The sequence below is a fragment of the Podarcis erhardii genome (genome assembly GCF_964252035.2).
Source record: "Podarcis erhardii genome assembly, chromosome: Z".
NCBI lineage: Eukaryota > Metazoa > Chordata > Lepidosauria > Squamata > Lacertidae > Podarcis > Podarcis erhardii.
This window is the reverse complement of record NC_138504.1, coordinates 49,150,406-49,173,224: the sequence shown is the minus strand read 5'-3', so window position 1 is coordinate 49,173,224 and position 22,819 is coordinate 49,150,406. Positions and strand designations below refer to the sequence as shown.

Genomic DNA, 22,819 nt, shown 5'->3' with positions numbered 1-22,819 from the left:
CGACCCGGCCCGGCCCGGCCCCTCGCTTGCGCTGCCGGCCCGCCCTCCTCCTCGCTTCCCTTCCTTTGGGAATCGGGAAATAGGAGGAGAGAACAGATCGTGCATGTACTCAAAACTACGGTGCGGCTTCCCCTCGCGCCGAACTGATCGCACACCGAATAGACTCTCGCCTCTTTCTGCTTTCCCAGCGGCTTGAGCAACAGCAAAGTCTGGATCGAGAGGGTTTTTGGAGATGCTTAGAGACGCCCTTCTCTTGGCTTTGACCTGGTTGCCGGTGGTCTACAGGGCCAAGTTCAAACAGATTTTGTTATCCAGAGGCCACTGTGCAAAGCCACATCTAAACCGGCTGGCACATCTTGCCAAAGCCCAGCCTAGGGTGCAGGATACCGTATTAGCAAGATCGTATGTTCTCTCCATAAAGGGAAGTGACTACTGGGGAGATGGTAAAATACCTGACCCAAGCAGAGAGGCTGTGGCTTTCTCAGGTCCTTATGGGCGGATTTCAGACAGATTATACAGCATCCCCTCTTAAACTAGCCTTCTTCCCCAGCACAGAGAGATTGGCAGGTCTGTGGCTCCTTAGAGGCTTCCACGAGCCTTTGAAGCTCCAGTCTGCAAGGGAATCTCTGTCTAAATCTGATGGTCTGAGGTTGGTTGCCAATAGCCTGCACTGTATTGTCCATTGGCCTTGTTAGAAAATACAGTATTTGGGGACTCAATTATTGCCAGAACAAATCAGGGAGGGGGAGGCAATGCTTACAGGTGCTTAAAATAATCATAGAACTGTGGAGTTGGGAGGGACCATGGGGGTCATCTAGTCCAACCTCCTTTTGCCCAACGTGGAGCTCGAACCCATGACCCCAAGATTAAGAGTCTCATGCTCTACCGACTTTCCAGTCCTCTTTTAAAGCTGTCCACAGATGTGGCCATCACTGCCTCTTGTGGTAGTGAGTTCCATAGTTTAACTACATGCTGCATGCCAAAGGACTTTATCTGTCCTTAATCTTCCAACATTTTTTCACGCTGCACAAAGAAGTCCCTCATAACAAAAATACGTTCTGAAACAAACAGAATTGGCATATATGTGTGTGTGTGTGTGTGTTTGACTTGAAGGGCAGTCCAGCAACAAAAGCCTTTTTCCACCCTGAATAATTGGGTGCACTCTTCCCACCTTGGATCAAATCTATGCTTCCAGGTGTCATAAGAAACCTACAGAAATAGTGCAGGATAGTGCGCACCCTGGAAATGATCTCTTTCAGCTTCTGCCTTCTGGAAGAAGGTACAGGGTTATAAAGACTAGGACTAGCCGCCTGAGAAACAGCTTCTAACCAAATGTGATTTTGGTTTTAAACGCAGTGTAAGGAGTCTCTATGGGAGTATATTGTACAGTGGTACCTTGGGTTACATACGCTTCAGGTTACAGACTCCGCTAACCCAGAAATAGTGCTTCAAGTTAAGAACTTTGCTTCAGGATGAGAACAGAAATCGTGCTCTGGCAGCACAGCAGTAGCAGGAGGCCCCATTAGCTAAAGTGGTGCTTCAGGTTAAGAACACTTTCAGGTTAAGAACAGACCTCTGGAACGAATTAAGTACTTAACCCGAGGTACCACTGTATTTTAAAATGGGGTATCAGAGTTTTTAGGGGGCTAACCAGGCTGGGATAGCTGGGATAGCAGGCTTGTTGGGTTTTGAATGTTTTATGTAGATTTTTCAATTTCGTTGTTCTGTATGGGACAATGACAATAAAGATTAACGTATCGAACACTTTAGAAGAAGAAGAAGACAAGAACACAGCAACACTTGGGGGCTCAGCATCCTTTACCATCTCTGGAGTGAAACAGCAAAGCACTTCTGCCCATCCCCTTCCCCACAAGTCTGCTTTCAAAAGCAAGCAGATAACATGCCCGAGACAATGACAGATTTTCATTCTGCCTGCCAACAGACCCCACCCCCCCTCCCCGCAGCAGTCAGGACTGAGTTTGTTCAAATTCTGCCTTCCTTGTGTTTATCGAGACTGCTGGAAGAGAGCAGACACCAATATGCAATTAATTGGCAACTGGTGAGAGCAGATTGCCGGAAGGAAAACCGAGGGGGCGAGGCATCGTGGCATCTGTGAAGTGGCTGAGAGTGGCAGATATAGAACACAGCAGCCTCGGTGGTAGGGTTTCAACACAAACACACCCTGCCCCATTTTTCTAAAAAAAGGATTTTGTTTGTGGAGGTGGACTCCCTCACCAATAGACAGAAATTGACAGAGATATACTAGCTGTTAGAAAACACAGGAGGGGAGATTGCTCCTATGTTCAGGTTCTGCTTGTGGGTTTCCCATTGACACACCTGGCTGGCCACACTGAGAAGAGGATGCTGGACTTGACGGACCATTGGCCTGATCCAGCCTCAGGGCTCTTCCTGTGTTCTTATATTCTTAAGTGCGCACCGTTTTGGAAGTACCCCCTGGCTTCTCAAGACTTTTATTACCTCTCCACCCCACCCTTCACCTCCAGACCGCACCTGCTGAATGGAGTGGAGAAGATTATCTTTGGAAAGTACTCTTGGAAACGAAGAGTTTACAGAGAATAGTTACCGCTGGTGCCATGGAGTGTTCCTGTGGGAGGCAGCTCCTGGCACCTGCTGGGCTGCATACCTTGCTTCAACAAAAACGACTGAGGTGGGGGAGATGAGCTTTTGGGAAGCAGGCCCAGCTTAAAATCTTGAGATAAGGTGCTCAGGCAGGAAGCGGTGAGTTGGTGTTTGGTGGTGCTGTGTGAGGCACGAACCTGCGTGAAATGATAATGGGAGGCTGCTAAGAGCACTGCTGAACCTTCCCAGGAGGGAGGGTAGCAGTTGCTTCTCTGTATGATATACCTCACATTTGGTGTGATTTTCCCGAAACCAGCAGTGGGGAATCTCTATCTGGCTGGCCCTTGCAAAATCTTTCCAGGCTACACACTTCCCCGGCTCTGCTGCATGCCCTCCTTCAGCCTCATCACAAAATTTGGAGACAGGTGGATGGAGATCGTCCACTTGGGAAGGGAGCCCATCTAGAAGAAGGAAAAAACTGGTCCTCAACCTCTGCTGCTTTGCAGGACATCTTTGGGAGAAGGGAAGCTTTCAATGTTTGATGCATTACGGTACAGTGGTACCTCGGGTTAAATACTTAATTCGTTCTGGAGGTCCGTTCTTAACCTGAAACTGTTCTTAACCTGAAGAACCACTTTAGCTCATGGGGCCTCCTGCTGCCGCGCTGCCGGAGCACGATTTCTGTTCTCGTCCTGAAGCAAAGTTCTTCACCCGAGGTACTATTTCTGGGTTAGCAGAGTCTGTAACCTGAAGCGTATGTAACCTGAAGCGTATGTAACCCGGGGTACCATTGTATTTTATTATTTTGTTGGAAGCCACCCAGAGTGGCAGGGAAGACCAGCCAGATGGGCGGGGTATAAATAATAATAAATTATTATTATTATTATTATTATTATTATTATTATTATACACAAATCTGGAGCAGAGTCCCCAAGATGGCACCTTGTATGCCTCCTTCCGGCAGGTGCCAAGCTGGTGCCAAACGTCTTGCTCTGCTTTCCTTTGCACCACATCAATGTGGCCAAAAGGATGGTCTTGTTGTCTGCGCAGCCCAGGACCTCCAGACACGCTGCCCAGACTTGTGCCCCTGGTAGGTCACTTGGTTGCTGCTAACACAGCAGTTTGGCTTCACTCCCAGAGACACACTCCATTGCTTCTCGAGACAGTTGGATGCCAACAAGATAAAGAAAGCTGTGTCCTTAACCAAATTCCTCCCCTCACACTCCTGATGTCCTGCATATCGCAAAACAGAAAAACTGAAAGGTTGGGGAATAGGTTGGTGGGTGGAAAGGACGATCCATTCCATGAGCCTTCCCCACAAACCGACCACACCCTGCCATGCCATCCCAAGTCCCAAAAATAATCCCCGAGGAAAACAGAAGGCAGTCGAGGAAGGCTGCCTCACACAGGCCTTTTGCAACTGTCTAGAATTATTTCTTTCAGACCCACCAAATCATGTCAATGAAGCACCTTCCCCCTTGCTGCAGTCAAAAGGGATGCAGATGAGAGAGCACATGTTGTTGTTTTATTTTAAAAATTAAGGGAACAGTCAAAGGCTGCCTGTACATTTCAGCCGGATGACCTTTTTAAATAAAACAAACCAAATCAACACTACCCCGCTGTATTATCATCCTCATCTGTTAATAATTGGACATTTTCAGAGTGGATGGAGATTAGTCACCACCCAAGCCCTGATTATAGGTTGCATCTTGTGTCTGGTCTGGAGAGAGCCTCTCAGTTTCAGAGCAAAGGACAATTTTTTCGCTGGTTGAGGGGTCGGGGTCTCCGTTCTCCCCACCCCACCCCTTCCCACTTCATAAACAAAGCCTTTAAATCAAAGGGATGTGCCCCCCATTCATTTTGCAGCTTCAGGAGCTCCCTGGATCTCATTGTGGATAGGCAAAAGATGAATAAGAAGGTGGGCGGGGATGGAGACAGCTGTTTGGATGAATCAGCCACATCCAAGCATTCACAGATTTTTTGTATTGTGCGAGGAAAGCCAGAAAACAAAACATTACAACCACTTGATGATGTGCTCACAATCAGATGCATTCACACCCACACCCACACACCCCCTGGGTATATCTTCTAACTAAAACAAGAGGTGCAGGCCAACACAAAAGTGGTTCCATTCATTCATTCATTTATAAAAATATTCATATAATGCTATGCTGTAAATATCCAAACATAAAACCATGCAATTAAAATCATATATATATATTTACAACAGACGTAAGTTACAGCCAATTATAACCATTTCCAAAAGGTGTTTAAAAGTTGGCACCAAAGTTGGCAACTGCTGAATGTCTAGTGGTCCAGGACACTCGGGGCCTTCTGGCGGTTCCCTCCCTGCGAGAAGTGAGGTTGCAGGAAACCAGGCAGAGGGCCTTCTCGGTAGTGGCGCCAGCCCTGTGGAATGCCCTCCCATCAGATGTCAAGGAAATAAACAGCTATCTGACTTTTAGAAGACATCTGAAGGCAGCCCTGTTTAGGGAAGTTTTTAATGTTTGATGTTTTATCGTTTTTAATATTCTGTTGGGAGCCGCCCAGAGTGGCTGGGGAAACCCAGCTGGATGGGTGGGGTATAAATAAATTGTTGTTGTTGTTGTTGTTGTTGTTGTGGCAGAGTGTTCCACAGGGCTGGGCTGATAGACATCAAAGGCTCGGTTTCTTGTTGTTGACAAGTTAGCCTCACCAATTGAGGTAATGACCAACGATGCTCCTGCTGATGATCTGAGTGCTCAAGCTGGGATATAAGGGTCCTAGGTACCCTGGACCCAAGTTGTCCAGGGCTTTGTGAATTAATACAAGGGCCTTGACCCTGGCTCAGTAGCAGATGGGCAGCCAGTGCAGATGCCTCAGCAAGGGTGCCACACATTGTCGGCCAGGTGACCCCACCAGCAATCTGGCCACCGCACTCTGCAGTCACTGGAGCCTCAGAACCAGACCCAAGGGCAGCCCCACGCAGAGTGCAGTGCAGCAGTGCAGATGTTACCAAATGCCTGTCCAGGAACAGCCATAGCTGGTTAAAGGCACTCCTGGCTACAAAGGACACAGCTTATATAGATTTATACCGTATAGGATGTAATTTCCTTTAATTCCAGAGGAATGAGTTACTAGTTCAGGGATAGGGGAGACTCTTTGTAAATGCTCAAAGGCGCTACTCTCTGCACAGTCCCTGCCCAATTCCCAAGGCTGAGGAACACAGGAAGCTGTTTCATCCCATCTAGATCGGGGTGACCAGTGCAGTGCCTTCCAGGTGTTAGGTGGACTACAGTTCCCATCAGCCCCCCTTAGCATGGCCAGTGGTTAGGGATGATAGTTGCTGTAGTCTAGCAGCATATGGAGGACAACATATTGGCTACCCTTGGTCTAGTGCATTGCAGGGGTTTGGGGGCGTGTCAAATGATCTTAAAACTAGTGGAGGGGGGTTGTCCAAGGACACTGGGTTTTGTTTTGTTTTTGTTTTGAGGAAGTGGTGCAGCTTTAAAAGGACTGGCCCTCTGCAGGTTCTGCCTGCCCCCATCTTCTCGGCTACTGTACCTTCCTAAGTACATAAATATGGAAGGCTGTCATCATGCAGCCCCCATTGGACAATCTGTAGCACCACATCTCAGTCCTGGATTTGTGCTTGTTTATTTGTTTCACAAGATTTTAAAAAAAAAAACCCGAAAGAGGTTGCATGAACTCAGGGAATGGGGCGGAAGAGAGAAGGCAGGTTTTTAAAGAGTGATTTGAATTAAGCAGGGGTGGAAGGACACAGAGGAGCTGCAAGGACATGATGGGAGCTTGAAGGACATTTGAGGGGTGGGGTTGGGGTTGGGAAGCTGTAAAGGAAGTGGGGAGGGTTGGCAAGGAGGCAAGGAGGGGTTGTTGGGGGGCAAGTGGGCAGGCAGAGGGTGGCATCACAAGCAAGGGTGGCAGCCCCAAGTCTGTAAATAAGTAGTTACACCCCACAAGAAGGAGGTTTTCTGAGATTGGAAGAGGCTGCTTGAAACCTCCAACTGCCTTTGGGAAGCAGGGATTGTGCAACGAATTGTCTACCCAATATAGCTGAAAGCAGAAGGGGCTGTGGAAAGCTACAGGCAGCAGTGTGCCCCCTCCCCCCCCGGGTTGGCCTTGAGCTCTGTGCGCTTTCCATCACACTGCGGGTAGTACTAGCAGTGTGTGCTCTGAATAATTCAGGTGCTGATCTGCAGGGACCAGTGTAAAAGGCATGAGCAAAAGCCATCCACCGGAGCTAAAGCTTGCTGCAAAAGCCTGCTTCCCTGCCAAACACTTGGCCAGAGAAAGCAGCCTGCAAACATCACCCCAGATATAGGAACATAGGAAGAGCCTGCTGGGTCAGGCCAAAGACCCCATCTAATCCAGCATCTTCTTCTCATGGTGGCCAACCATATGCCCCAGTGGAAAAGCCACAAGCAAGACCCCGGAGCAAATCTCCCCTCCTGTGGCTTCCGGCGTTCAGGTACTGCTCTCTCTGACTGTGGAGACAAGAGCATAGCCACTGTGGCTAGGAGCCACAGGCAACCCTCTTCTCCATGAATCTATCCAATCCTATTTTAAAGGCGTTCAAGTTGGTGGGCGCGACTGCCTCCTGTGGAAGGGAGTTCCAGAGTTTAACTGCATGGTGAAGGACTTTATCTGTCCTGAATCTTCCAACATTTGTTTCATTTAATGCCCACGAGTGTTATGAGAGAGGGAGAAAAACATTTCTCTGTCCACTTTCTCCACCCCACACATAATTTTATAAATTTCTATCATGTTGCCTCTTAATTGTCTTTTCTCTAAACTCACACACACATACACACAGAGATATTCAAACATGCATGGCTTCATAGAGCAGGGGTTACAACAGGTTGAATGAGATTTATTATTGATTGATTGCACTTATCTTTCTGCCAAGGCATCCAAAACAGTTTTCATGTGTACACCATGCAAAGGTATTGTTATAGGTTTGGGGGGGGGGTCAGTCTGGATGGCATCCGTGGGTACCTTCCAAATCTGTGATCCTGTTTATGTGGGGTAGAATCTATATGAGGAACCCAGCCAAACCAGTTCCTTTCTTAAGGGAATGGTCTTGGATTGCCAGTTAAGTACCTTCTTGTACATGTCCAAAGAGGTTACCATCAAGATAAGTGGGTGGGCTTTTTCTCACCTCAACGGGGCTGGATGCCACATCATCTTAGGAGGAAGAACAGTGAGGGGTATTTTGGATGATGCTGGAAGCTGGGGAGACAGAGGTATGTCTTGCTCTGTGCTGTACCCCAAAGCTGTGACTTGGGGCTCCGCTGAAAACCTAAAGGAGAAGCAAGGTCTGCTGGGGTGCTGGTGCTATGAACACCCTCCCCTCAGCCTATGCTCAGGTTGTATATATGTGTAAATAAAACTATATATCCTAAAGATCCCTCAATATCCATTGATCTTCATACTAAGGAAACCAAAACCTGGGTAAACAGTCTTCATGCCAAGGAAACTAAGGCCTAGATCCTCTCCCTACTTGGAGACTGAGGTTAAACATGAGATAGTATTTTCACAAACCCCACTCAATGCAATCCTAACCACGTCCACTCAGTGACGTACAGTAAGTTCCATTGAATTCAGTGTGGCCAGGTAACTGGGCTTAGGGTTGCAGCCTATGCATGAATCAGGAAGGCACCAATTTAAATTGTGTCTCACTGTGTTTTTGCCCTATGGGGCTTTGACAGAAGACACTTTGCACATGTTCAGAGGTCCGGGCTTCCACTTGACAAAATCTGGAGCTCTTTCCATAACAGGTTCTAGAGGCAATACCTCAAACAGAGCTTGCTCAAGATTTGCCAGCTGTCCAAAGAACAGGCTGTCCTGGGCTCATGCCCTTGAAGGAGGAATCCAGATGTGTGCAAATTGCTAAATCAGTTCAGCTTCATCTTCAAGAAGGGAGCAGGCCTAAATTTCCATGCAAGGGTGGAAATTACAAGGCCTGGCTGTGGTCAGTGTGATGTGGGAGATTCGCCCCTTCCACTCAGGCTAAATCCAGCACCCAGAAGGAGGAAGGTTTGCCAAGGGACATCTACAAACGTGCAATTTTCTCAGAGCAGAGCAGAAATTCTAGGGCAGTTCTGGACAGAAGCAGTTGTGGCAGCCTGCTGTCCCTGGTTGCAGGGGCCCTTACTAGGTTCCTCCTCAGCAATTTGCCCTTCTGTGCAACTTGTCTTACAGGAGGGCACTGGTGAAATCTAAGCCACCCTCTACCTTCTCTTAGCCAGAGACAGATCTGTGCCATAGGTCTGTGACCCAATGAAGCTGAATGTTCAGAGATGCAGGACAGGCAAAAGAAAGTCCTTATTCACACAAAATAAAAAATAAAAAATAAAAATCCTTCCAGTAGCACCTTAAAGGTAAAGGGACCCCTGACCATTAGGTCCAGTCATGGCTGACTCTTGGGTTGCTGCGCTCAACTTGCTTTATTGGCCGAGGGAGCTGGCGTACAGCTTCCGGGTCATGTGGCCAGCATGACTAAGCCGCTTCTGGTGAACCAGAGCAGCGCACAGAAATGCCGTTTACCTTCCCGCCGGAGCGGTACCTATTTATCTACTTGCACTTTTTTGTGTGCTTTTGAACTGCTAGGTTGGCAGGAGCAGGGACCGAGCAACGGGAGCTCACCCCGTCACGGGGATTCGAACCGCCGACCTTCTGATCGGCAAGTCCTAGGCTCTGTGGTTTAACCCACAGCGCCACCCGCATCTCCTTAGAGTAGCACCTTAGAGACCAACTAAGTTAGTTATTGGTATGAGCTTTCGTGTGCATGCACACTTCTTCCGGTACACTAAAACAGAAGTCGCCAGACCCTTATATATAGTGAGAAGGTGGGGAGGGGTATTACTCAGAAGGGTGGTGGGAACTGGTGAATCATTGGATTCTTATCTCATTATAGATGATAAATTTTTTAGCCATCTCACCCCTTTCTTTTCCCCGTAAGACCAATTGCAGTCATTAACAGTTGTCAACAGGTTTACCACACCTATCAGCCAATCACCCATTCCCACCACCCTTCTGAGTAATACCCTCTCACTATATATGAGGGTCTGGTGACTTCTGATTCAGTGTATCTGAAGAAGTGTGCATGCACGTGAAAGCTCATACCAATCACAAACTTAGTTGGTCTCTAAGGTGCTACTGGAAGGATTTTTTTTATTTTGTTTTGACTACGGCAGACTAACACGGCTACCTACCTGTAACTTATTCACACAGTGCATAACTAAACTATGGAACTCTGTCCCACAGGAGGCGGTCATGGCTGTAAAAGAAAATCAGACAAATCCATGGAAGATAAAGCTATCAGTGACTGCCAGGCATGAGGGCTGTACCGGATGCTGGACTAGATGGGGCCCCCTGTGGCCTGATCCGGCAGGATTTTCTTCTGTTCTTAAGTCTCCTAAAGCCCACATTTTAATGCAAAGCGAACCGCCTTCAAAATTCGCAGTTCGACAGATTTCATGATGCAGATTCTTCAGCCGGAGGAATGTGCGCAACGTTTGGGGAAACTGCATGCAGAGGTCAAAACTTGCTGCCACGCGCTCCTTGCAGGGTGGGATCTGCCACTCCCTTTGCAGCACACCCCTCCTCAATGCTCCTGCTGCAGCAGACCCATTCCACCCACCCCTCCCTCTTCCGGCAACCCCCAGCTTGATTCCAGTTTCTGCTCCTCCTGCAAAGAAGCACAACAGCAGCGATGGTTCACGGCAGACACTCCAGGGAGTGGAGGAGAGGCTACCATGTACCGGTAACTGCATGCTTGCCCTGAGTTCAGGAGGAGCCCAGCAGCAAGCAAGCCAGGAACGCCCAGAACCCTGGCTACCGTGTGTGTGTGTGTGTGTGTGTGTGTGTGTGTACAGTGGCAAAGCTGCATGCTCCGCTACTGGGGGCAGAGAGCAGGTGGAGGCCTGGCTGGAGCCCCAGGGGGGCGTGACACCCCCAGGGGGCGTGACACACTGCCGCAGGGGTGGGGCATGCATCCCGGGGGCGTGGTACACCGCCCGCAGGGGGGTGGCGCGCGTTCTGGGGGTGTGATGCGCTGCCTGTGGGGCATGGCGCCCGGCGTGTGCAGGGGGGGTATGGCACGTGTCCGGGGGGGGGCCACCACGATGGCACCCTCCTGGAATAGTGGTGCCAGGGGCGGTCCACTCCCTCCACACTCCTGTTCCTCTGCCAGTCTGTGTGCAATGCCACATTGAGTTCATTGGAGAAAAAGGTGGGAGTATAAACACAACTTTTATATCTAATGTGATGTAATGAACTTTAATTAAGTTATCGTTCCATAAGTTGCTTGTGTCCTCAGAGGCTGCTATAACCCTCGTTCAACCCTCTCAGACATGGGCTGTCAGTTTGCCCATTAATATCAAGTTACAGAGCTGGGAGATCCAGATTGCAAACAGGTATACATTTAGAGTTTTCCAGTACCTTGAAAGACTCCCCCCCCTTTAATCCCCACAACAACCCAGTGAGGTAGAGAGGCAGCGAGTGGCTCCAAGGTCACACCCAGTCAGCTTCATGTGGCCAGATGGTGATTTGTCCCCTGCTGTCTCCCAGGTCCTAGTCCAACACTCTAACCACTGCACCACCACTGCCTCTCTGATGTGTGAAGCCTTCACACTGGGACATGAACCAGAGCACGTCTCTCTGCCACGGCTCGCTGTGTCATAAAAATCTCATGTCCCAACCCTGGATGTGTTCCATCCTTCCCACAGGTGTGAAGTCTCTGTAACACACAGCCAGCTTCTGCTCGGGAGAATTAATCTCTCTCTCTCTCTGACAGTCGGATCAAGGCATTATCTTCCTCGTAATTCCAGACTGCAAGCCATTTTTCCTTACACTTGTCACGATGACAGAAAACCCACATCACAGCAAGGGAAATAAAAACAAGGAGGGGGGTAATCTCTCTCCCTGCGCCTCTCCCTCCATTGTGTTGCCTTTTTTTAAAAAAGCCACTACCCTGAAGGCACTAAAAGGAACCAGTCTTTATCATGCATATTTTGTTTGTTTGTTTGTATGTAATGAAAATGAAGGATTCCACTCACATTACAAAACTTTTGGGTTTTTCATTGAAACTGCTTATCCCCTTCTGTACAAATAGTAGTCTGGGGTAAGAACATAACATTATCTGGTTGCAGTTACAGATGGGTAGCCGTGTTGGTCTGCCATAGTCAAAACAAAATAAAAAAATTCCTTCCAGTAGCACCTTAAAGACCAACTAAGTTAGTTCTAGGTATGAGCTTTCGTGGTATCTGAAGAAGTGTGCATGCACACGAAAGCTCATACTTAGAACTAACTTAGTTGGTCTTTAAGGTGCTACTGGAAGGAATTATCTGGTTGGTAAAAGAAGGAAAAGGGGTGGGGGGGGGAAACCAACTCTTTTGGCTACAACATCTACGCCATTGGTTTCCCAAACTTTTCCCGGCCCCTGTGCTTCCATAAACTCACCCCTGGTGCCCCCTAGCCTGCTCTATGAAAAGCATTATTCAGAATAGCAGTTTGCAAGACTTATTCAGGTTGAAAAAATTCAAAACAATTAATTGCACATTTTATTCAAGATCCATTTTTTAAACTATTCAGTTTAACAATTTCAACAGAATTGATGAACTTGATCCAGTGATACCACCTTTCAGAGTCTTTTTCACCTTCAGTGGCCCCTGGGCCCCTTAGCGTCCCACTTCAGTGATGGCCAAATTTGGCCCTCCAGCTGTTTTTGGACTACAGCTCCCATCATCCCCAGCTAACAGGACCAGTGTTCAGGGATGATGGGAATTGTAGTCCCAAAACAGCTAGAGGGCCACGTTTGGCCATCACTGCTTGACTAGGTAATCTCATCACCTCCTGGGGGCAGCACTGCCCACTTTGGGAACAAACTAATCCAAGCCAAGGATGGGGAATAATAATAATAATAATTTATTAGTTGTACCCCGCCCATCTGGCTGGGTCTCCCCAGCCACTTGGGGCAGCTTTCAACAAAGATTAAAAATGCATTAAAATGTCACACATTACAAACTTCCCTGAACAGGGCTGCCTTCAGATGTCTTCTAAATGTCAGGCAGTTGTCTTTCTCTTTGTCATCTGATGGGAGGGCATTCCACAGGGCGGGTGCCGCTACCGAGAAGGCCCACTGCCTGGTTCCCTGTAGCTTTGCTTATCACAGTGAGGGAACCGCCAGAACGCCCACTGGACCTCAGTGTCCGAGCAGAACGATGGGGATGGAGACGCTCCTTCAGATATACTGGACCGAGGCCATTTAGGGCTTTCAAGATCAGCACCAACACTTTGAATTGTGCTCGGAATCGTACTGGGAGCCAATGTAGGTCTTTCAAGACCGGTGTTATGTGGTCTCGGCGGCCACTCCCAGTCACCAGTCTAGCTGCCACATTCTGGATTAGCTGTAGTTTCTGGGTCATCTTCAAATGTAGCCCCACACAGAGCGCATTGCAGTAGTCCAAGCGGGAGATAACCAGAGCATGCACCACTCTGGTGTGACAGTCCGCAGGCAGGGAGGGTCTCAGCCTGCATACCAAATAAGTCTGGTAGACAGCTGCCCTGGACACAGAATTGACCTGCACCTCCATGGACAGCTGAGAGTCCAAAATGACTCCCAGGCTGCACACAGAGGCACAGTTCTTCAGAGGCACAGTTACTCCATTCAGGACCAGGGAGTCCTCCACACCAGCCTGCCTCTTGTCAGGATTTAACATGTGACCCTCCAGATACTGGTGGACCCCCAGCTCTCAAAGTCTCTGGCAGCTGGTGGCAGCTGGAGTTATGAGACCATAAGAAGAGCCTGATGGATGATGCCAACGTATTTGCATTCAGCAGCATTTTCTGCCTCCGACTGTGGAGGCACAGCAGAGCCATCATGGCCAGTAGCCTTTGATTGCCCTCCCCTCCATGTATTTGTCCGATTGTCTTCTAAAGCCCTTCAAGCTGGTGGCCATTTCTGCCTCCTGTGGGAGGGAGTCCCATCGTTTAGGCGCTGTGAGTCCAACTACATATGGAGATCCTATCCCTGATCCAACTCCCAGAAGTGCAAGCTGGATTTCGAAGGGGCAGAGGAACCAGAGACCAAATTGCAAACATGCTCTGGATTATGGAGAAAGCTAGAGAGTTCCAAAAAGACATCTACTTCTGCTTCATTGACTATGCAAAAGCCTTTGACTGTGTCGACCACAGCAAACTATGGCAAATCCTTAAAGAAATGGGAGTGCCTGATCACCTCATCTGTCTCCTGAGAAATCTCTATGTGGGACAAGAAGCTACAGTTAGAACTGGATATGGAACAACTGATTGGTTCACAATTGGGAAAGGAGTACAACAAGGCTGTATATTGTCTCCCTGCTTATTTAACTTATATGCAGAATGCAGATGACACAACCTTAATGGCAGAAAGTGAGGAGGAATTAAAGAACCTCTTTAATTTTGAGGAGAGCGCAAAATATGGTCTGAAGCTCAACATAAAAAAAACTAAGATCATGGCCACTGGTGCCATCACCTGCAGGCAAATAGAAGGGGAAGAAACAGAGGCAGTGAGAGATTTTACTTTCTTGGGCTCTATGACCACTGCAGATGGTGACAGCAGTCATGAAATTAAAAGACGCCTGCTTCTTGGGAGAAAGGCGATGGCAAACCTAGACAGCATCTTAAAAAGCAGAGACATTACCTTGCCAACAAAGGTCCATATAGTTAAAGCTATGGTTTTCCCAGTAGTGATGTATGGAAGTGAGAGCTGGACCATAAAGAAGACTGATCTCCAAAGAATTGATGCTTTTGAATTATGGTGCTGGAGGAGACTCTTGAGAGTCCCATGGACTGCAAGAAGATCGTCCATTCTTAAGGAAATCAGCCCTGAGTGCTCACTGGAAGGACAGATCCTGAAGCGGAGGCTCCAAGACTTTGGCCACCTCATGAGAAGAGAAAAGACCCTGGAAAAGACCCTGATGTTGGGAAAGATGGAGGGCGCAAGGAGAAGGGGACGACAGAGGACAAGATGGTTGGACAGTGTTCTTGAAGCTACCAACATGAGTTTGACCAAACTGTGGGAGGCAGTGGAAGACAGGAGTGCCTGGCGTGCTCTGGTCCATGGGGTCACGAAGAGTCGGACACAACTAAACGACTAAACAACAACATCCCTGATCCAAATCTCTGCTCAACTACAAAGTGCACTGGGAAATACTGATCCAGTTATACTCTCTCTTAGTTTTATCTACCTTGCATGGTTGTTGTGAAGATATTAAGGAGGAGAGGAGTCCATGCATGCATGCTCATTCCTTGGAGGGAAGGTAGCATAATGTGCAAACCGCAAGCATAAATAAAAGTTTTCTAAACCCTCCAAAAAGAGCCACCCACTCTCCACTGAATCACAGTCACCGCTTGAAAGGTAAAGGACAGAGGGAATCTGAGTTATTTCGCTATACCATGATGGAATATCCACAATCATAATCCTATATTTGTTTACACACACACACACACACACACACTTCTGTCTCTGAATACAAGTTGATGGGAATTGCAGGTGGACAGACAATTCTAGGATTCTTAATGGTGGGTTTCTCCATTCCAGTTTAGAAACAAGATGGTGTGCAATCTGAGGCTCCAAAATCCAGGAGGAGAATTCCAGGAGCACCCCTAATATTTGAGTTGCCCCCTCTCCCTTTCCGCAGGCTGAGAGCAGCTTGCTGCCAAGGTCTCTCTGCTTTTGAAGCTGGCGCGGTTAATCCCTTCACCTCCACACCTGCTTTGCTAAAGGAGCACGTCTACACCTCCCATTTCAATGTGATCTTTTTCAAAAGCAGCAGATGCCTCCTGGATCCTGCTCCATGAGGAGTTATCAGAAATTCAGACACCCTGCACTTTAGAGAAGAGAAGAGGCATCTTCTCCATATATTGAAATGAAATTTGAATTCTGCCCCTCCCTTGGAAACACACGCTTAAAAGCATGGAATGACTCTTTAATGACAGTGCTAGAGAGAGAGAGAGGCAGATGAATCAGCCAAAGGCCCAGGTCTCTCTTTTCAAGTGCAGAAACTTTAGATTCCCACTCCACTCTTTAAGAAAAAAAGAAATCTATTCCCCCCCTCCCCAAGGTCGCTGAGAGTTTGCATGAAACAGATCTTTTTAAATGCATGACTTTGACTCCCAAAAATACAGACACATGTTAACCTACAACATCTGCTTGAAACTGAATGCAGTTAGCAATGGGACAAGTTAAGAGTGAAGAGAGGACAGGAAAAACGGAGCCACAAAGGAAGGTTGGAAGCACCAACAGGCTTTGAATGCAGAGAGAACAGGAGGGCAAACGAGTTGCTTTGCTAATCCCAAGAGGCTCTAGCAGACTGGAATCTTCAGCTTTTTATTTAGTGAAGGGTTTCGTAAAGGGGGGAGGGGAACATCCACCGAGTTCACTTTAAATGCTTGGTTTGGATTTGTGTGTAATTCTGGGGCAGCAGATGCTTGAAACGCATCTGAGCTACTAGTCCTGCAGGTGGAGCCAGGGTTGAATAGGGTGGGGCCAATGGTGACACCTGGATATCAATGAGTTTTCATGTCCAAACAAAATAAAATACCGTAAATAAAATAAAAAATTAAAAAATCCTTCCAGTAGCACCTTAGAGCACCTAAGTTAGTTATTGGTATTAGTTATTAGTTGGTCTCTAAGGTGATACTGGGACGCGGGTGGCGCTGTGGGTTAAACCACAGAGCCTAGGGCTTGCCGATCAGAAGGTCAGCGGTTCGAATTCCCACAACGGGGTGAGCTCCCGTTGCTCGGTCCCTGCTCCTGCCAACCTAGCAGTTCAAAAGCACGAAGTGCAAGTAGATAAATAGGTACCGCTCTGGCGGGAAGGTAAACAGTGTTTCCGTGCGCTGCTCTGGTTCGCCAGAAGTGGCTTAGTCATGCTGGCCACATGACCCAGAAAGCTGTCTGCGGACAAATGCCGGCTCCCTTGGCCAGTAAAGCGAGATGAGCGCCGCAACCCCAGAGTTGGACCTAATGGTCAGGGGTCCCTTTACCTTTAAAAATAATAAATAACTAAAAAATAAGATAGCTGCTTATTTCCTTGACATCTGATGAGAAGGCGTTCCACAGGGCGGGACCTACACCTTCACACCTGTCTCTCTCATCCTCCCACCCCTTGCTTTTTGGCTGAGCTGCTTCACCTTGGATCATGGTTTCCATGTTAGCTGAGCCCTTCTGTCACCTGGGAAGGCCAAACAGATTAAGCCCCAATCCCTCCAGCCGGTGTTTAGAGAGGAACACAACAGAGTGGCTTTGAAGTGAAGGTTTGTTTAGGGAACATCATAATGTAAGAAGAAGAACTGATTGTCCGATACAGTTTGTTTGTCTCGCATAGCCTTTACCAGCCTGATGCTCATCCGCAAAGCATTAGGCTGGCAAGGTCAGTCCTTGTTCATCCAGGCAGATGAAGCTTATGAAGGCAGGAAGAGCCATTAGCTGGATCAGGCCAATGAGCTATCTAGTCCTGTTCTCACAGTGGCTGACTTGATGCTTGTGGGAAACCAGCAAGCAGGATCCTTGCACAAGAGCAGGTCTCCTCTCTTGTGGTTTCCTGCATCTGGTATTCAGAAGCCTCGCTGCCTCTTGACCACGGAGGCACAGCGCAGTAACTGGCTCGTCTCCTCTTCCTCCATGCATTTGTCCAAACCTCCATCAAGGCTCTCCAAATTGGTGGCCATCATTGCCTCCTGTTGGGACCCGGGTGGCGCTGTGGGTTAAACCACACCGCCTAGGACTTGCCGATCAGAAGGTCGTCGGTTCGAATCCCCACCACAGGGTGAGCTCCCGTTGCTCAGTCCCTGCTGCTGCCAACCTAGCAGTTTGAAAGCACGTCAAAATGCAAATAGATAAATAGGTAGCGCTCCGGCGGGAAGGTAAATGGCATTTCCGTGCGCTGCTCTGGTTCGCCAGAAGCGGCTTAGTCATGCTGACCACATGACCCGGAAGCTGTACGCCGGCTCCCTCAGCCAATAAAGCGAGATAAGCGCCGCAACCCCAGAGTCGGTCACGACTGAACCTAATGGTCAGGGGTCCCTTTACTTTTAAGGTGTTACTGGAAGGATCTTTTTTTTAAAAAAATTAAATTTTATTTTGTTTCGACTACAGCAGACCAACACAGCTACCTACCTGTAACTTTTCATGTCCAAGTACTGCTTTTACCAGCGAGAGGGTCGGGCACATGACATGACTGTCTGATGTTATTTTTCAGTGTTTCAGATTTTTAAGAGGAATTTGGTCACTAAAGAGGCACATGTTTTTGGGGTGCTCCTGGCTAATGAGCCCTTTTTAGGGAGACCCCCCCACACACCAAAATTTGCTGTAGATCCTTGTATATTTGGGGAAATTGAATTAATGTGTTCCTACCAGATTGAGATCTTTGTATGCTGTCCTAGTCCCATGACACCCAAGGCAGAAATCTTAACAAGCCAAAGGACAAAATCAAAACAATATTTTTAAAAAGCAAGTGGAAGAAAAATGGAAGCATCAATCTAAATTGCAGGTAATATGTGTTGCCACAAAGTCAAACAATTTCAGCAGCCTCTTGAGAAAAGCCACTAGGCACGAAGTAAAAATAAGAGAGAATAATAAACATATTAAGCGCAGGTTATTAACTTTTGTTGCTTATTGGCAAGGTTGTCTTGTAACTTCGTCTTACAACGGTGGTACTTGATTCTAGCAGAGCAAGCCTATGTATGTTTACTCACCGGACCCACAGGGCTTACTCCCAAGTAAACTTACATAGGATTGCCACCTCAGTGCTACAAAAGCCTATGCCAATTAGGAAGCACCCGCAAATTAATTAGCTAACCTTAAACCTTCCCCACCGTCCCCCCATTTCCCCAGAAACCAGGTCAGCAGTGGGGGTCCAGAGAAAGGAAACCTGGAAAGTCTAAAAAGAGTCTACAAACAGAATGGATTGCCATATCCAAGTGTTCCCTAACAGATGCCTTTCCACAGCACCTGATGATCAGGAAAATTCAGTAGGACCAGAGCAGAGATAGAGAGCACCATTTTTTAAAAAAACAAATCAAAACCTTGCACCTAGCTAACATGTGTGCTAATTCTCCGGCCTCTATATAAATTAAGCACACTTACCAAATTACTCTCACAATGCCCAATTTATTCTACTTTCCTTTTTTAAAAAAATGGTCCATTTCCCCTCCTGATTTTGTTAGAGGCAGGTTAAGAGCAGCTTAAGAACAGCACAACATGCCATAAAACATGCAATGTTAGGGGTATCATTAAAAGTTAGAACAAACAAATAATTGGATATGACAAAGATTAAAAGTTATGGATGTAGTAGAAAAGGCTGCAAAGTTAAAGTGGACATATGCAGTGGATGTGGCAAGGGATGACTTGGATCAATGGAATAAACTTGCAGGGATGGCCAACGCCCAAAAAACAGTGATCTACTTACAGAGTTAAAAACTGGCAGTGATCTACTCCCCTTATGGTAAAAGTTGTTGAGCTTTTTTTAGAAAGGAGGAAAGGAAAGCCCGCTTTTTCTAGGGAAGTCAAAGTTGTTGAGCTTCTTTGGGGGGAGCCAGTGATCTACCAGTGATCTACCACAGATGTCCAGTGATCTACTGCTACTGGTAGATCACGATCTACCTGTTGGATGTGCCTGGAATAAAGCAGTGCTGGCGTTGAGACCTACAGTCTCAAAAAGCCAAGGGGATGACCACCTACGTGATGGGTGGAAGAACTAAAACCAACAGCAGGACTTATGTGGTTGCAAGCCACAAACAACAGAGAATGATGGAGAGACCCTGAAGAGGAGTCTGTCCAAAGGCAGATGCGAGACACTGGTGGAGGAGGAGGTGGAGGAGGAGGATAGGGTAGGGGCAGGGTGTTATGCAGAACACAAAAGTTATGCAGAATACCTTCAGTTCTGGAGGTGTGAGCAGACCAGAGCTCAGCACAAAAAAATTGCATAAAATTTGCAAATGTCATGCCTCTGGGAAATTAAGGTGGCATTGGAGTCCTCACGCACTCAGCGCCCCCCCCCCCCGGAGGCTCTGTAGACATTATGCGGTGGGCGGGAGGAAAGAGAGGTGGGGGAGAAAGAAGGGCAGGATACTGATCCTGCCAACCTAGCAGTTCGAAAGCATGTCAAAGTGCAAGTAGATAAATAGGTACCACTCCGGCGGGAAGGTAAACGGCGTTTCCGTGTGCTGCTCTGGTTTGCCAGAAGCGGCTTAGTCATGCTGGCTGCATGACCCAGAAGCTGTAGCCGGCTCCCTCGGCCAATAAAGCAAGATGAGCGCCGCAACCCCAGAGTCGGCCACGACTAGACTTAATGGTCAGGGGTCCCTTTACCTTTTATTCTGCCCTGAATCTTCCAGCATTCAGCTTCACTGAATGTCAACAGCTTCTAGAGTTTAGCCTTGTTTTAAAGGTATTTGTTTATGTGCAAATTGCCTTGCTACTGTGGTTTGGAAGGCGATTAGTAATTAATTGTCATCATCATAATTATCCACCAGCACTGGCTTGACCGTCAGGCCCCGTCGGAGAGCTGCTACCCTGATCAGGTAGCCTGTTATGAGTCTTTCCAAATGTTAGTTTCCCTAACCCCAAGTTTGCTGCAGAATCTAAAGCAGGGAGGAGACGGCCATTTGATCCCTGGAATCAATAATCCCCTGTAGTTAGGCAAAGAACACTGTCTATAATAGGACCCTTAAAAAGATGAACTGTGGGGCTCAACCATAAATTTTGGTGGGCCGTGTTAACACATCAGGTTCCCAGTGGAAAGACTTAAGTGTTTGGGGAGCATTAAAAACTCGATCCATACATATCCATGTTTTAAAACAGAGAGTAACTTTATTACAGAAGATAACTTTCCCATGTAAATTTATGGGGCTCTTTCTCCCAACCAAACTTCAGCCTCTTATTCAATTTATCCTTGTTTTATTGCCTGCAGGTAAATCCCAGCTAGTGGCATTTACTAGAGTAATTCTGCTTAAGTGCAGCTATGAAAAACAGCCCAGTTTGGTTTGTGTCCAGCACCTGATCAAAAGGCATTTTTTGCGTGGGGTGGGGGGCAGAAAGGATGATGGAAGAAACTCTCCTCTACCCCTAAATAATGTGTGCTTGTGCTCTCACGGTCAGGGATTGGTCAGCTGTGACTCCTGCATTACAAGGTATTGGGCTAGACCAGGGGTCGGCAAATTTTTTTAACCGTGGGCCGGTCCATAGCTGTCAACGTTTCCCCCTTTTTAAGGGAAATTCCCTTATTCCGAATAGGATTCCTTGCAAGAAAAGGGAAAAGTTGACAGCTATGCGGTCCACTGTCCCTCAGACCTTGTGGCGGGCTGGAGAAGCAGTACCAGGGGGAGCTGGAAGAAGAGGCGAGGGGGGCAAGTAGTCCTCCTCCCCAGCCCCCAGCCCCAGCCCCAACCACTGTGCTTACTTCCCAGGGGCTACCGCCACCGCCACCACCGTCTTCTCGTGGGTAGGCAGAGTGAGCTTGTCCGCTTCTCTCTCTGGCCCACAGGAGCACCAGGGCAGCGAAGGCGGAGGGAAGATGAGCACTGCAAAAGGGCTGGCTCCAGAGAGGGGCTGCTCAAAATGGTGCTCAACCAGCTTAGCACAGCCCCCTTCCTCCTCTAGGCAGGGCGGGGAGAAGCCAGAAGGAGGGAGGGAGGAGGCGCTACCGTGGTGTGTGGGAGGGAGAGTAGGGGGGAAAATGGAATGGCGCAGGGCGGGAAATGGTACAGCCTGAACGAACAGAATCCCCACGCCGATCCACGGACAGTCCGCAGGCCAGATCCTGAAGGCTATTGGGCCTGCTCCGGCCCACGGCCCTTAGTTTGCCAACCCCTGGACTAGACAGCCCTTGGGGGCCTTTCCAGCTCTCCAAGTTTCTGTGTTCTTTCCCCCATAGGATACTAGGAAGCTGCCTTATACCAAGTCTGATCATTGTTGCCTCTAGGTCAGTACTGCTCACACTGACTGGCAGCGTCTCTCCGGGGTTCCAGGCAGGAGGCATTCCCAGATGCCTTTGAACCTGGGATCTTCTGCACGCAAAGCAGATGCTGAGCTATATGCCCCTTTCTCTTTCACCCTCAGGCCTCAGCTGAAGGCCATCTGAAGTGAATATTCCTTTTGAAATCAGTGGTGCCATCAAGGGAGGACTTTGGGTGCAGGAGTCCAGGGCCTGACTCAGCAGAGATACGTCAACAACGTCTAGGCAACACAGTGACCATATACATACGTAATAGACAAACTTTATAGAATTCCTACAAACCATAAAAAGTTCAAAATGAAATCTTTAGTCTCGGAAAATCTTTAAATGAAGCGAGGTACCAAACTTTGTACGATGAAAGACAAGCTGTGAAGCTTTGTGTATTCAACAAATATGATGTCCAACACTGAACAGTGATTCCGGATATTGACTACTGTTTCGCAGATCTTCGTCAGCATGGTGGGAGGATATAGAATGCTTCATAAACTGAAAATAAAATTTTACAGACGATGACCAGTGTTGGACATCATATTTGTTGAATACACAAAGCTTCACAGCTTGTCTTTCATCGTACAAAGTTTGGTACCTCACCATTCAAATATTTTCAGAGACTTTGAGACTAAAAGTTCATTTTGAACTTTTTATGGTTTGAAGGAATTCTATAAAGTTTGTCTATTATGTATGTATATGGTCATTGTGTTGCCTAGACATTGCTGACGTTCTCTTTGCAACACAGGGGATTGTTTGGATACTCAGCGGAGATACAGCGGGGCTTTCTTGCCACACCGTTAATTAAGGAAAGCAATCCACATAGATATTCCCGCCAGCATGCCCAGTAAGTCCATTAAGCCCAGAGTCATGGAATCATAGAACTGTAGAGTTGTAAGGGACTACCAAAGGTCATCTAGTCCAACCTCCTGCAATGCAGGAATCTCAGCTCAAGATTACCTGACAGATAGCTGTCCAACCTCTGTTTAAAAACCTCCAAGGGACAAGAATCCACCACCATCCATGGTAGCCCATCCAAAATCACCTACCAGCACCACTGTTAATTAGATAGTTATAGCCCACTTTTATTAAAACATAACCCAAACTGCCTTACATCAACATCACACAAAAGAACTTTAAGAAACAAACAAAACTCAGCCCAACTGCAATTCGCACCAAAAGCAGAAAATATTCTTCCACCACCAGCAGTAACTCAGAGGGACAAAAATATCCAGACAAGAAGCAATTGG

The 22,819-nt window shown here is 47.7% G+C and overlaps 1 protein-coding gene across 6 annotated transcripts in view; it reads right to left on the bottom strand.

The window, feature by feature from the left end:
• Positions 1-22,819, bottom strand: part of DAB2IP (DAB2 interacting protein) — a 309,499-nt gene that overhangs the window by 102,813 nt on the left and 183,867 nt on the right. The gene's annotated exons all lie outside the window — the stretch shown is intronic.